Raw genomic sequence first — 14884 nt, 5'->3', positions numbered from 1 at the left:
CCATTTTCAACCCCCTCCCTTCCCCCATTACACAATTTTTGTATGGGACCTCTTAAATTTTTGTATGGGTCGTCACACTTTGCTGAACCCCACCCCCCTTCCCCCTCAAAGCGTGACGTAATTTATGGACGTTCCCCAAGAATCTCACTTGGAATTCCTCTAGGGATCCCTCTTGAAATTACTTCGGGATGCTTAATGAAAATTTTTCAAAGATTATTTCAAGAGTTCTTTCAAGGATTGTTCCAGAAGTTCCTTCAGTGATCTATTCAGGAGTTCGTCAAGGAATCTCTCTAATAGCTCTAGGAGGATTCAGGAATGCCTCCAGGTGTTCCTTTTGAATTCTTTCAGAATTTCCTTAAGCTATTTTAACAGGAGTTTGCTCAGGTATCCTTCCAGAAGTCCCTTCAGATATTTGTCGTAACGAAAGATGATGTTGGGAATCACATCTACGATAATATTCTTCCAGGAGGATCCATCAAGAATTTCGTAAAAAATTTCTTCAGGAATTCCTGGAAGAAGTCTTTAGAAATAAGTCTATGGTGTTCCTGCAGGGATTCCTGCAGTTCATTTTGAAATTCCTGCAGAAGCTCTTACAGATATTAGTCCAGGAGTTCCTTCAGAGATTCCTCCAGGAGTTTCAGGGAGTCTTTTGCAGATATTTCTTCAAGGATTCCTACAAAAGTTCATTCAGAAATCTCTCCAGATTTTTATTTCAGAGAATCTTATAAGACGATCCAAGGATACTCCCTGGAGAATTTCAGGGATACCTATATAAGAGTTCCTTCTAAGATTTCTTTAGGACATCCTAAGGGAGTTTTCTCGAGAAGCTCCTTTAGGGATTCTTCCAGGATTTCTTCTAAGGATCGCTCCCGAGGTTCTTCCAGGTTGTAGATTGAGATTTTTCCAGGAAGACTCACCGATGCCTCCAGGAGTTACACCAGAGATTTCTCCAGAAGTTTGTTCAGGAATTCCTACAGGAGTTCCTTCTGAGAATCTTGTAGGAATTCCTTATATAATTTACCTAGGATTATAATCAGGCAAATCTTCAGGATATTCTCGAGGGATCTTTCAAGGAGTTTCTGCAAGAATTCCTGCAGGATTTCCTTCTAGAACTCCAACAGGAATTCTTAAGAGATACCTCCTGTAAATCTTTCCCTCTACCAGAAATATTTCCTTTGAGAGATTCCGCTAAAAATCAGTTGATGTTTTTCGGAAATTTCAACTAGAACTCCTTCGGGAATTTCCCCTTGAATTCTTTCGGGGATTCTTCCTAGATTTTCTTCCAGGGTTTGCTGCTAGATTTCCTTCAAGAATTATTCCCGCAATTTTTTCGAGGATTCATTCTAGAATTCCTATGGGGATTTCTCCTGGACTTCCTTCGTAGATTCTTCCTGAAATTCTTTCAGGGTTTCCTCTTGAAAATCCTTCGAGTATTCCGCTTGGAAAATCTAAGGAGATTCCTCGCAGGATTCCTTCAGGGGTTTCCCCTGGGATTCATGCAGGTATTTCTACTGTCATTTCTTCGGATATTTATCTTGGAATTCTTCAGAAATTCCTCCTGAAATTTCTTCGAGGATTCCTCCTAGAATTCCTTTGGGGATTTTTTCTGGATTTTCTTCGGGGTTTCCTCCTGGATTTTCTTTGAAGATTACTTCTGGACTTCCTTCGAGAATTCTTCCTGAAAATTCTTCAGGGATTCCTCCTGATATTCCGTTGGGATTCTTCTTACAGGTTTTCCTCCTGGAATTTCTTCGGAGATTCCTCCTGGATTTCCTTTGGAGACTTTTCGTAGAACTCCTCTGGTGATTCCAATACGAATTTCTTCAGATTCCTCTTGGTTTTTTTTTCGGGGATTCCTCTCGGGATTCCTTCAGGAGCTCCTTCAGAGATTCCTTCTGGATATTTTTCGTTGATTGTTCTACTTTGGGGATTTTTCTTGATTCCCACCGGAATTCTTCTGGGAATTCCTGCTGGAATCTCTTTGGGATTCGTGCTGGAATCGTGCTGTTGGGATTCGTGCTGGAACTTCTGTTGGGATTCCTCCAATCAGGGATTCCTCATGGAATTCCTACGAGGATTCTTCCAAGAACTCCTTTGGGGTTTTCTCCTAAAATACTTTCGGAGATTCCTCCTGAAATTCTTTCGGGGATTCCTCTTAATATTCAGTCGTGAATTCCAGCTGGAATTCCTTAGGGGTATCTTCCTGGAACTCCTTTAGTGATTCCTCTTAGAATTCCTTCGGAGATTTCTCCTGGAATTCCTCCTGGAATTTGGGTGGGGATTCGTACTTGAAATTTTTCGGGGATTCCGCTTGGACTTTCTATGGGGATTCCTTCTGAAATTTCTTCGGTGTTTCCCCATTGCATTCCTGCAGGGATTTTTTTCTGTAATTTCTTCGGAGACTTCCTTTGGATATTCCTCCTGGAATTTTTTCGAGCATTCTTTCTGGACTTCCTTCGAGAATTCCTGCTAAAATTGCTTCCGGGATTTGTCTTAGAGTTCCTTCGGGGATTTCTTCAAAAATTCCTTCGGAGGTTTGTCCTAGGGGGTTCTTCCATTGAGAGTGCCTCCTAAAATTCCTACGTAGATTTCACCTGATATTCCGTCGTGGATTATTACTGAATTTTTTCGGGATTCCCTCTTGGAATTTCTTCAATGATGTCTTTTTGAATTTTCTCGGAGATTCCTTCTGGAATTCCTTCAGGGATCTCTCACGGAATTCCACCGGGGATTCCTCTAAAAATTCTTCCAAGAATTCTTCCTAGATTTCCTTCGGGGATTCTCGCTGGAATTCTTTCAGGGATTCCTCTTGGAATTCCTTTAAGGATTCCTTGTGGAATTATTTTGGCAATTCCTTCTAGAATTCTCTCAGGGATTTCTCTTGTATATTTTTCGTTGATTCCTCGTAGAAATCCTTAGGGGTTTTTGCTCTTGGAATTCCTTCTGAGATTCCTCCCTGAAATCATTTGGGGATTCCTTATTGTAAATAGTGCAATATTATTATGAAATTTGATAGATTCTGAAGGTTCTAAGAAAACAAAAAACAAATTGTAGCAAAATCGATATTTTATTGCCCTTAATTTGTATTGGAGTAATGCAACATGCACTACACTAAAAATACGTGTAATGTTACAATAGGTCCAATCACTGATCGCAGTGACGGACCCGAACAGAAATTAAAAAAAGGTGTTCAAACAAACGTAATAGTTTATGCATCAACGGTCATGAAAAAGCTCAGACTACAAATTCTAGAGAGTAACGACAGCTTTGCCAATGTTGACATTATGTTCAAATTTTGGTCACGCCGATGACGCCGCCGCTGCTTTCGCCAAAAGCTGCCACCAGCGTGTGTAAAATATAGTCGACGCACAGGTCTAAGACTAACAACTGAATTAAAAGAAATATATGTACCTTCAGATAATCAAAAAATCAGAACTCTACCGAAAATAAGTCCAAAGATTTCTTTACCAAATCTTTCACTGACTTCTTTAGAAAATCTTTCAAAGTTTCTTTCAGAATTTTTTCCTGTAGTATCTCTAGAATTTTTTAATGGCATTACTTCATATTTTTTCCACGAATTAATTAGGAAATCTTCTATGGATTCCTTCCAAAACTGCTTTACGAATACCTTCAAAAAATACTCCAGGAATTCAGTCTTGACATCTACCAAGGTCACTTTCACAAATTCTTCCCATGATTTTTTATTGTTTCTACAGGTCTTTCTTCAGATATTACCTCAAGAATTTCTCCATATTTTTTTCCAAAAAAAAAAAAAAATAAGTAACTTCCAGAACTATGCCACGGATTGCTTCAGAAATTCTCTTTGGAGATGGTTTAAAAAATCCTTCGGAAATTCGCCAGGAATTCCTCCAAAATTTTCTGCAGGATTTCTTTTGGAAATTCGTATACATATTTCTTCAATACGCCAATAAGAGATTTGTTGCTATTAGAGGAATTGCCCATGAGAGGAATCTCGCACACTTAAAAAAAATATATCAGAAACATTTGCTAAGAACTTCCACAAGATTTTTCAAACATATTGTTTTGGTTTTTTTTTTCTAAGTATCATCGCAAAAGCTTATCTAAGTGTTTGTCCAAATAAACCAGTAACAGGAATTCCTATAGAATACGTCCACAGATTGATCCAGGAATACTTTCGGAAAATTCTCCAAGATTTTTTATCAAAGAAATTATCCAGGAGTTATATTCAAAACTCCTCAATAAACTTTCCTAGGAATTCCAGCAAGGGTCTCTCGATTAGTTTCTCCAGTAAGTTCGACTGGAATTACTCGTGGAATTTCTTCAAGAATTTTCTCTGGTTTTCGCAAGAGAGTCTAGAGTACATATCAAAGATAAATACAGAAATTTTATCAGAAACCCCTTCAGGCATTCTTTCGGATATTCCTGCGTCGATTCCTTCTACAATTTCTTCAAAATATCTCCAGAGAATTCTTCAGAGTTTCATGGATTTCTTTAGTAATTTGTCCAAAGAATTTATTCACAAGTTGTTCTATGGAGTTTCTGAAATGTTTTTCTGGGAATTTCTTTAAAAATATTACACAGATTTCTTCGGAAACTCTTCCAAGGGATCCTTCAAAAACTGCTTGAGAAATTCTCACATAGATTCTTGCAGAAATTCCTAAAAGATTTTTGTTTTGGAAATTGCTCCGGCGGTGCCGTCGGAAATATTTCTTGGGATTCCTTCAGGCATCTAGCAGAAATTGTTTTAGTATATCATCCATGGTTTTCTGTGCATATGTTAAATGTACACATATCGCCTCCACTTTAACATCTTATTCAATATCTTATACGATCAATGGTTGACTAGGCGGAGTATTTGTCTCTAAAAATATACTACTCACTTAGAGCTACTCGCTCATAGCTCCTCACTTTTCACATTTCTTGCAATATTCACTGCTCACTCCTAACTAATCATAATTCACTCCTCATTACTTAACTTACTCTTAACTCGTCACTTATCCTCACTCTGCACTATCTTCATGTCCCTTCTCAGTGCCCAACACTTTTTATTTGTCTTCACTAGGCACACCAACTTTTCACTCTTTACATACTGCTAACTCCACATTGAAAGCAATGAGAAAATGAAAGTTTGAAAGTGCATTGCGAGCTGATGAACCCATAATGAACTATAGCGTTAGAGAATGAGACAGAGTAGAAAATAAATCAAGAATGAGCTAAGTGAGATTATACAAAAAAAAAAAAACACTAGTCAGACCAACACTAAAATATATAAAACATATATAGGTGTAATTGTGTATTTTCGGCAGTTTTGTTCTCTTCGTCGTGGAATTTTTATATGCCCAAGCTTCAGGAAATTTGGCCGACAAAAACCCTTCATGACGAAGAGAACAAACCTGCCGATAATATCCTACGTCACCCTAAGTTTTTTGAAGATCTAGGTAGCGACTTTCCAAAATTTGGTGTTACGACTTGCTAAAAAATGCACACAAGATATCGAAGAGTTTGATTACTATCTGGCATCCCTGATCGTGGCAAAAGCTCCCTCCGGTGATATATGAGCCCTTTGTGTTTATTGTTATTTATACATTTCAAGGAAAGCGGAGGGCTTCTGTCTGGGTTGAAACCGTGGGTAGGCAGGCGAAACTGCTGCTGGTGCTGCCGCTGGCTGGCTGTTGCTGCTGACGGTGCGGTCTCTCTCTACGGCGTCGTCGTCGTCTTATAGTTTCACTCAGCAGCACCAAAAGTGCAATCAGTGTGCTGTGCTGCTGATGGGTGAGGGAGCTACGGGGAAGTTTATGGTCCAGAGAATTTAATTTTCATTTCAGAAAAATCTATTTAATGATGGGATGTTTCTGCGGAACGGCTCCGTCGTGTATTTCTTATTCCGTAGTAGAGCGAAATGGGACGAACGCTGGGTTTATGGACTGCAGTGGTAATACGCGCTGCGCTACTGCATTTACGTGATTGACAGAAACGATCTGGATTTAGGGTTTGAGTGATGGTCCAAATTTCATGTCAATCAGTTATTTGAAGTTTATTTACCTGAACTATCTGATGCCCAGTAAACCTATTGAAGAAATAAAATTGAAGCAATGAACAGAAACTTCAGTTGTTCCATAATATTGTTTTACGGAAAACTCTGAATAAGCCGATGCTTAAGCTTCAGGAGTTGCACAATACAGTGTGAAAACAAAGCCTAACATTCACAGGAATCGTCATATTTAACCTTCGAGCAGTCGCGTTTTCGACCACCATCAATGACACCACGGTCACGTTGTGTACCACAAGCGTAAATTTTCGTGTACTCAGTACACGACGCGACCGCTCCCGGGTTCATTCAACCCTTTTCAACGTAAACCATTCAACGCCCAAGCAAGGTCACAACCTCAAAACACCTAACCCAGTTCGGCGACTAAGAACCGCCCAAAACTGTTGCACCACCGGAACTTCTCTCATTACTCTCCCTCAATAACTCATTATCGCGTAGGAGGTATCTGAAGAATGTGACCCACCGTACCAAAAAAACACCAAAACCGCAAACCGCTCACCGCCGGCAGCAACAATTAAAAAATTTCATTTCCGGCTGCTGCAGCACCAACCACGGAGCTCAGTTTTCTTTCTGTACAGTGATTTGGTTTCTCACTCATACAGGGTGAGGTTTCTATCATTTTTGACAGAAACAAATTTCAGCCGAGCTTTTTTCGCTCTAGAAATAAAGAACACATTTGTCTCTATTTGTTATGTTCTATCACAAGTGCCACAGTTTCTTTTGGAGGTTCTTGTAGCATTTCTACACATATAGATTTTAGGTGAATTATTACGCAAATATGGGAAGGGACGTAGACACTGCTTGTGCACATTCATCAACTCACCTGGTACTATTAGATCATTACTTTAATTGGTACTAATGTACAAAGCATTACTACATAAAGTGACAAGCCGTTGATTTTGTAATTCCTGCTTTGGGCTCAAAAGTAAACATGTATGATAGATGGTACAAGATACACGCCAAGACAAAGTTACTCTAAAATGAGTAAGATTCACACAAAACTGAGCTAAACTGGAACAGCTCAAAAAATGAGTAAATTGCATTTCCAGCGATAGCGCTGGCAGAAGTGCAAAAATCCAACTGGTTTAAGCCGTATAACATTCTTCACATCATCAAGAATATTAGGGTAATTGTTCCCTTCGTTGTGGTAGTACTCAATGTTGCGGTAGTGGAAATTGAGCACTTTTTCGACTGAAATGTTACCAAAAGGCATTTTTAATAGATGTATTATGCTTAAATTATGAGATTGCACCATTTGTGTGCTTAATATTTGCCCAAAATCTATTTTAAAAAAATATTTTCCTTAAATTTTTTGCTGCTGTGTTCCTATTGTTGCGGTATCCCATATGATTTCAATGGGATACCGCAACAATAGAAACCAAAATTAAATTTTACCTTCATAATAGGAACAGTGTGCCTAATGTTGTGGTAAGCGATTTATGATCGAAAACAGAGAAAAACGATAGTTTTTATATTTTTTCAAGCAAATTTGGATAGAAAACTACCAACTAACGTTTTGCAACCCTTCAGATTGTACGATCATTGTTTTTAAAATGAATTTACCTTAATACCACAACGATGGGCACACTTACCCGATACGGCTAAAACTGATGAGATTTTCGCACTTGGGCCAGCGCTATCGCTGGAAATGCAATTTACTAATTTTTTGAGCTGTTCCAGTTTAGCTCACTTTTGTGTGAATTTTCTGACCGTGTCCACACTATATTTCGAAGGAGTTATTATCAAAAGTGAATCTACCTCAAATTTGTGGTACGTTAACTTTTTATAACAACTTATCTTCGACATAGTATGTGACAGAAAGTGTTTCACTAGAAATCGCAGCTTTGAGTGCTGTATAATGCATTATGGTAGAAGACCATAAGGTTCTGGTACCTGTTTCAATGCCATGCCTGTTTTTATAGCACTCCCATAAATTGTAATAGTGAAAGCAATGAAGTAATTAGCGCTTTTACAAAGAGAACTTTGAGCTCGAGAACAGATTTTGTTGCTGGGGATTTGACATGGTGACAAGGGGCTACATAGGAATGCAATGGGAGTTTTGGAAAGCTTAGGAGGGTTTCCGACCATTTTAGGAATGGGTTACAATGGGTTTCAGGAATGCATCAGGGAGTTTCTGGCAGTTTTGATGCCCCTAGGCTTAGGAGTCCCTAAAAATACTCTGAAAATCCCTCAAGGCTCATTTGAAACGCCCTGGAAACCGTTGAAACCCTTCTCCTGAAACCCCCTTTCACTGAAATCCTATTGAAGACCCTCCAACTTTCCTTGAACACTCCAATGAAACTCACTAAAACTCCTTAAAACGTTTCAGGGATCCCTACATATATCCCTATAGCACTTAAACAGCATTTAAATATCTTTAAACACTCTTGAAACCCAATGAGACTATTAAAAACTCGTGAAACACTCTAAACTGCCACCGCCCCTGAAAATTAACGCTAACTAAACTAAACATTAACTAACTTCTTGAAATGCTTATTAAATCTCCCTAAACCCTCTAAATCGGTACCAATCCACCTAAAACGCTCTAAAATATTGCTGAAACTTTTCGGAACCTCCTTTCATTCGATAAACTTTCCAAAACACCCCTGGAACGCTTCTAAAGTCTGCTAAAATCCAGAATCTCCCTTCAAACCCCCCAGAGACCCCTCTGAAACCTCCTAAGACACCACTGAAACCCTCTGAAATGCTCCAAAACTCTCATGACACGTCCCCTAAAAGCCCATGAAGCCTCTTGAGAAGTCCCTGAAACCCCAGAAATTGGGCGCATCGTACTGAAATTCCGCTTACCTTCTCCTGAAACCCCTTGCTGGACCTTGAAAATTTTCCGAAAACCCTTTGACACCCCCTAAAATCCATTGAATTCCCTTGTGACTTTCTGAATGTATCCTTGATCTTCCGTAACTCGCTCGGTTGGCCACCACGGTCAGCACCATGCTAATTCTGAGTACAAAAAGCGACATTTTTCAACGTGTTGTACAAAATACAACTTGTACAATCGCTTGAAGGTTAAAGCTTCTAAAAAATCCTGAAGCCCTCAGACTCCTTTTCAACCCTTCCTGGGACCTTTTTAAAACCTTGAAAAGCCTATGAAAACTTTCTTCAGACGTCCCCCAAACTCACTGAAACCTCTTCAAAAGTCCCTGATGCCTCCATAAACTTCGTGGAACGCTCTCAAATCCCCATAAAATTCTACTGAAATCTGCTAAAACTCACAGAAATGCTCCTGGAACATTCCTGAAATCCGCTTGATGCGCCACTTGGCTCGAAATATGTGTTTGATACCCGGTTGAGTCGTGGGAATCTTTTCGTGAAAGGCATAAGGCTGATACAAATTTAATTTTGATTTTTTGTCTCCCCCCCCCCTTCAAAAATTTTTGGCTGGATTTTGCATTTTGAGGGGGAAGATAAAAAATATTTATCAAAATATCGGGTTTTGGTGAAAATTCTTTAACAAAGCCGATGAGTTTTTAATATTTTTCAGATTAAATGTTTTTTTTTTTAATTTTTATCCCCCCCTCGACCCGCCAAAGAGCGGTGGGTCGAAAAGTGAAATAAATATTTGTAACGGCCTAATTTAAAAAAAAAACAAAAACTAAATTGTTATTTAAGGTCCTTCCATATACCACGTGGACACTAGAATCGGGGTTGAGATACGAGAAATGTCCACACTTGTCCACGGATAATGGAATGGAGGTCGGCCAAATGTACTCGTGGAGTTGGTAACAAGAATAAGCCAAATAACACGTAAGTTTCAGCAAAAGAAAACCTCACCCAAATATGTTATTATTTATGGCAGGGGTTTACGAAAAGTTGAACATTGGCTACTTCTTCAATTTAAAAAGCACTTGTGCAGTAATGTGTACAGCATTATTTAAGCTCAGCCATCATTATTATTGTAAAGCAATAATTCAGCATGCATGCTTGTTTGCGGCTTGCGATTGTTAGTTGGATGTACACTTTTTAGGTTCCATTTCAGTACCGTAAAACGGGGTATCATTGATCAGCGGGGTAACATTGATCGGCTTGACCGACCTCATGAAATGTTCAAACAAGCATTTTACAATGAATCTGTTTCTGTTATCGAATGGTATATCGTAATCTGCTGTTATTTAGCTATTAAATGACATGTAATTCTTGAAAATTGAATTTCATAAACATTGAAATAAATCGATTTTTCCATAACTAAGTTTCGTAATGCAATGAGATACATTGTCAAACATTCATGCATGGCATGAATACTAGATACAATATGAGGTTCGAAATCACTGTATTACTTCAATATTATATCCTAGAGTTGAATTAAATAAACGAAACTTTTTATGACAGTGCTCTTTTTCAATAAAATATACGATTTATTAATAGTAGGCTATCAATTTCTTAAGCCATTGCCTACCTTTAGGTTTTATTCGCGGTTTGGAGGATTTTTATCTTAAAATAACTCAAAAAGTACATAACTTGTAAGAATTTGGACAACATATTCGAAATCAGCTACACCGAATTTAGTAAGTAAGGGTATTTTCAACACAAACGATCATTGATCACTGACACGATCAATGTTACCCCAAATCTACAAAATCAAAACCTAGATTAAAAAGTTTATTTAACCTTCACATACCCGACCATCGGCAACTCATTTTCAAAATGCTGGCATTTCGTCAATTTTCATCCGATTTTTTTGAAGTCGCCCTTAATCGATCATAAATTGGTGCTAGTTTATTACACTCAAGTGGTCATGTAATATCCGGAACCATTCCGGAAATATTCCGGATTGTACTGGGGTCAGGGGGTGGGGGAGGGGTATGTTTTGCCAAATGGCTAAAAGTGATTATTTCGTGTGTTATTGTGCTTGAGAGGCCCCCACGGAACCTGTTTCAGGTATTCCGGAGCGGCCATATGAGTTGCTACATATGTCAGTCAACTTTTTCTGCCCCATTCTCTTGAAATCACAAAGTTTGATACGTCGCACGGCATGTTTTGGTTACAAACCAGAAATGTCCCCGATGTCACCCCCGTGGAACCTATGCTAGATGTTCCGGGGTGGTCATATTAGTTGATACATACTTCACGTTCATACAACACACGAAATAATCATTTTTAGCCATTTCGGCAGCCTCCCTGACCCCAGTACAATCCGGAATATCTCCGGAATGGTTCCGGATATTGCATGGTCACTTGGGTGTAATAAACCTGCATCAATTTATGATCGATTGAGGGTGACTTCAAAAAAATTGGATGAAAAATGACAAAATGCCAGCATTTTGAAAATGAGATATTGGGGGTCGGGTACGTGAAGGTTAAACATGTTTAAAAGTTTTACAATACTTTTTGGAGTAGCTTAACACATAATCAGAGGGCCAGTACTTTTTTTAAAAATATTAAACATGTAACGTTTGCTTTAATAAGAGAATTATTCAAGAAAGATCGAAAATTCTGATCAATGTTACCCCGGATTACGGTACTAAAACTTCAGCTTCATCGCAAAAAACTATATTTTAGCGCCTAAACGGCTAATTTTCATACCACAGTAAATGGAATACTACTTTTTCTAAGAAAAACGGCCATCGGTTTCCCCTTAACCAAAAAGAAACAATGAATGACGTCTGTTGGAAATTTGACGGGGAATCAACCCTTAGAAAGGGTAAATATCAAAGTAACGCTGTTTAACGTATAAGGAATAACAATAAACCAATAAAATCTCGTAATTCTGATTCCTCGTGTTTCCTCAGTTTCAAAAATCATTCATCGACTTATTTTTTCCAAAGTAAATCGTATAAAAAAAATAAAATTGTGGGCGCTAAAACATAGTTTCTTTGATTGAGCTTGCCAAATGGGACACAAAAAGTGTACATTTTTTATATTTTTTACATATAACCGTGCCCCAGACAAAGGAACAGTAAAACGCTTTTTATACAGTTCTTTTTATGCAAATTTTATTCATACTACTTTTGAATGGTCTGCTTCAAATATCAAAAGCTTTAGAGATTGTAGTGGAGTTCCAGAGGACTTGAAAACCAAGAATTTCAAATAACATATTCAAGGTCATTTCAGCAGGGGTTCACCAAAGCCAAAAGCCAAAGCCAAAGCCATAATGAGGTGAGTTTTAGGGGCATTTTAGAGCGTTAAAGGTGTATTGAGAGGTATCAGTGGGCTTCAAGGGCGTTTCAAGAAGTTTAATGAGTTGAAGGCAGTTATTGGCTGTAGCAGGTTTCAGGGGGTTCCAGGGCGTTTTAGGGTATTTTAAGTCAAGGCTGATCCAAGAGGATTCAGGGGGTTGCAAGGCGCTTCATAAAGGTACAATAATAATTAGGAGCATTTTAGAATTTGGAGATTTTAATAGTGTTTCAGTGAGTTTGAAGGGGATCAGGGAGTTCAAAAGGATTTTTGGAGTGATTTAGAGCTTGCAGATGGTTTAAGAACTGAATTTAAGCATACCAAGGACGGCCAGAGTGGATAGTGGGAATTCAAACGGCTACAATAGATTTCTCGAAGGTTTTGGGGGCATTTTGAAGCATTTCATTAAACTTATGGAGATAGCAGAAGCTTTAAATATGTTTCAGGGTATTTTCAGGGGGCGTTCCATGAATGATTTAACCCTAGTAAGATGTTACGGTCAATATGATCCAGAAATGCACGCTGAACGTTCACCATTTACGCCACTGTGGTGTGAAAAAGCTAACATCGTTGGAGGATTGGAGGTATTTACGTACTATTCAAGAGTTTCAGGAGGGCTCAAAAGACAATTTATACCGTCTTTACCCAAAGGCTGCAGAGACTGACAACTTGACTAACACTAGATAACGGACAACATACATAACACCTATTGACCCAGTGGAGCATCTTCAGTTTGAAAGTTTCCCCCGACCCACAAGGCCTCAAAAATATTTTCGAACTGCTTCAGAGATTTAAGTTTGCAAGGGAAATCGGGAGGGATTTTGGTGGCAATGTAGTGAACTTCTCGAAGTAACTGGAGCTTTTCATGACTCGTGACGCATTTTCAGAGGGCGTTGAAGAGAGTTTCGGGGAGTCTCAGCGAGCTTCAGGGAGTTTTAGAGGGGTTTCGTTATTTATGGGCATATGTTTAGCTTATTTGGGACCTTAAAGGAGTATGTTGTGGATTGGCACCTAAGCCGAAAAGAGAGACGAGTATGTGAAATAGGAGTGTTCACGGTGCGGCTTCGGAGTCAGTTTGGCTTTCTATTCCGCAGAACCATTACCTGTCCTTAGTTGGTTAAAGCGCCGGTATAGCGAATACGGAGTCGTGGTTTCAAATCCCACCAGAACGCGATTTTTTTTTTTCACAAATTTCATCTCTCAATTTCTCAATTAGCAACATTTCATGTCTTCTAATTACAAGTTTTTCCAGTTGAAATTTCTGTCAGATTTTTCGGTTCCTTAATGGATTTTTGCAGCTACTATGAAATTCTTGAATATCTGTAAACATGTTTTTTTTTTGTTTTTCATTTTTTAGGTATTGAACATTTGTGTCAGGGATTGTCGGCATGCACAGTGCGGTGCGAAAAAAGCCTGTGCTTCACAAACTCAAGTGCTGGTCTCCCGTTTTTACCGAGAGACAGAGACGTATGAGTGAGAACTTTAGTAGCTATGCGAGAGACAAATCGCAGCATTAGCTCTACGGAGAGGGTGCTTGGCAATGTGCTTTGGAAGGCTCGGGCGCCACATGGATATAAATCAGCCGAAATCATTTGTTCATTTTTTTTTCATGGATTCTGCATTATACATTTTTTACTGCCTTAATTGCCTTAGTTTGGAAGTTTAGGGAAAACAAAAATTTAAAATTGGACAGAAGGCGTAAAATACTTGCAAGCTTATGTTTAAAACATTGATGGGACAAATTGTCATGATTTATAACAGCACCATAAAGAGGACAATTTGCAAGTCCTTAGAGGAATAAAAGAATAAAGAAACCTTTTGAGACTTCCGTTTGGGGAAGCAACGCTGGAAATAATATCTCGGTATCTCGGTAGCTTCTAGCTGTAGTTCTGACGTTTTTTTAATCCTTTAGGACTTTAAACAGTTACGTTCAAGATTCATCTGAAGTGCCCGTGAAACTTTCGTCGGGATATTTTGTATTTTTTATGCATTTTTTTTTTTTATTTTTTCAAGGTCAAATTTCATGATCAATTCTTGAAGATTTCCTTTATTTATATCCATTAAGGGTATTGGTTCCCTTATTAAGCATGTGGCTCCCATTTTCATCCTAGGCAAAACAAAGGATTAAAGTGCTGTTTGTTTTGTTTTTTTTTGTATTTTTTGTTAGAAGTGAGCAACCATGAAAACAAAAAGAACGGAATTCATCGGTGCCGTAATCGCTTGTTTTCGAATAGGATGAATATGGGAGCGTGAGATTGCTGATGGCACACATATCCTATTAGAGAAACAGATTATTGTGAAAACTTTCAGAGAGCCCTGAACAAATGACTACTTGGTGTACATATGTTCTTGATATATATTTTTACTGAAATTCCAAAACCATCGTACAAATTTTCGATACAAACATCTGACATTTTTTTTTTGGAACAGTATGTCGTCCTGTACGAATATGAGATAAAATCACTGTACCTACCAGGAAGCATTAATCTTCGCCGGCAGTAGGGCAACCCCCCTCCAATTGTCCCCAACACCCGAGACTACGAGAGTTCTACCAACCACCGTAGTTAGTGCCGTCCTGTGTGTATATACTGTAGCATTGTTGTATCCATGAGCCATTTGGCAGTTGTGTGCATCCCATAAATCTAATTTAATGTTTTAGGGTATCGCGCTACTTGGGCGGTGGTTTTCTTCGTCCGTTATTTTCGTCTGTTTTCCACTGTA

General features: G+C 38.6%; 1 protein-coding gene across 2 annotated transcripts in view; it reads left to right on the top strand.

Annotated features, from left to right (window-relative positions):
- LOC109622846 (glutamate receptor 1) overlaps positions 1-14884 on the top strand; it is a 634036-nt gene that overhangs the window by 575465 nt on the left and 43687 nt on the right. The window lies entirely within an intron of this gene.

This window comes from Aedes albopictus, chromosome 2 (genome assembly GCF_035046485.1).
Source record: "Aedes albopictus strain Foshan chromosome 2, AalbF5, whole genome shotgun sequence".
Lineage (NCBI taxonomy): Eukaryota > Metazoa > Arthropoda > Insecta > Diptera > Culicidae > Aedes > Aedes albopictus.
Note: the sequence above shows the minus strand (reverse complement) of the source record. Positions and strands in the feature narration are given on the sequence as shown.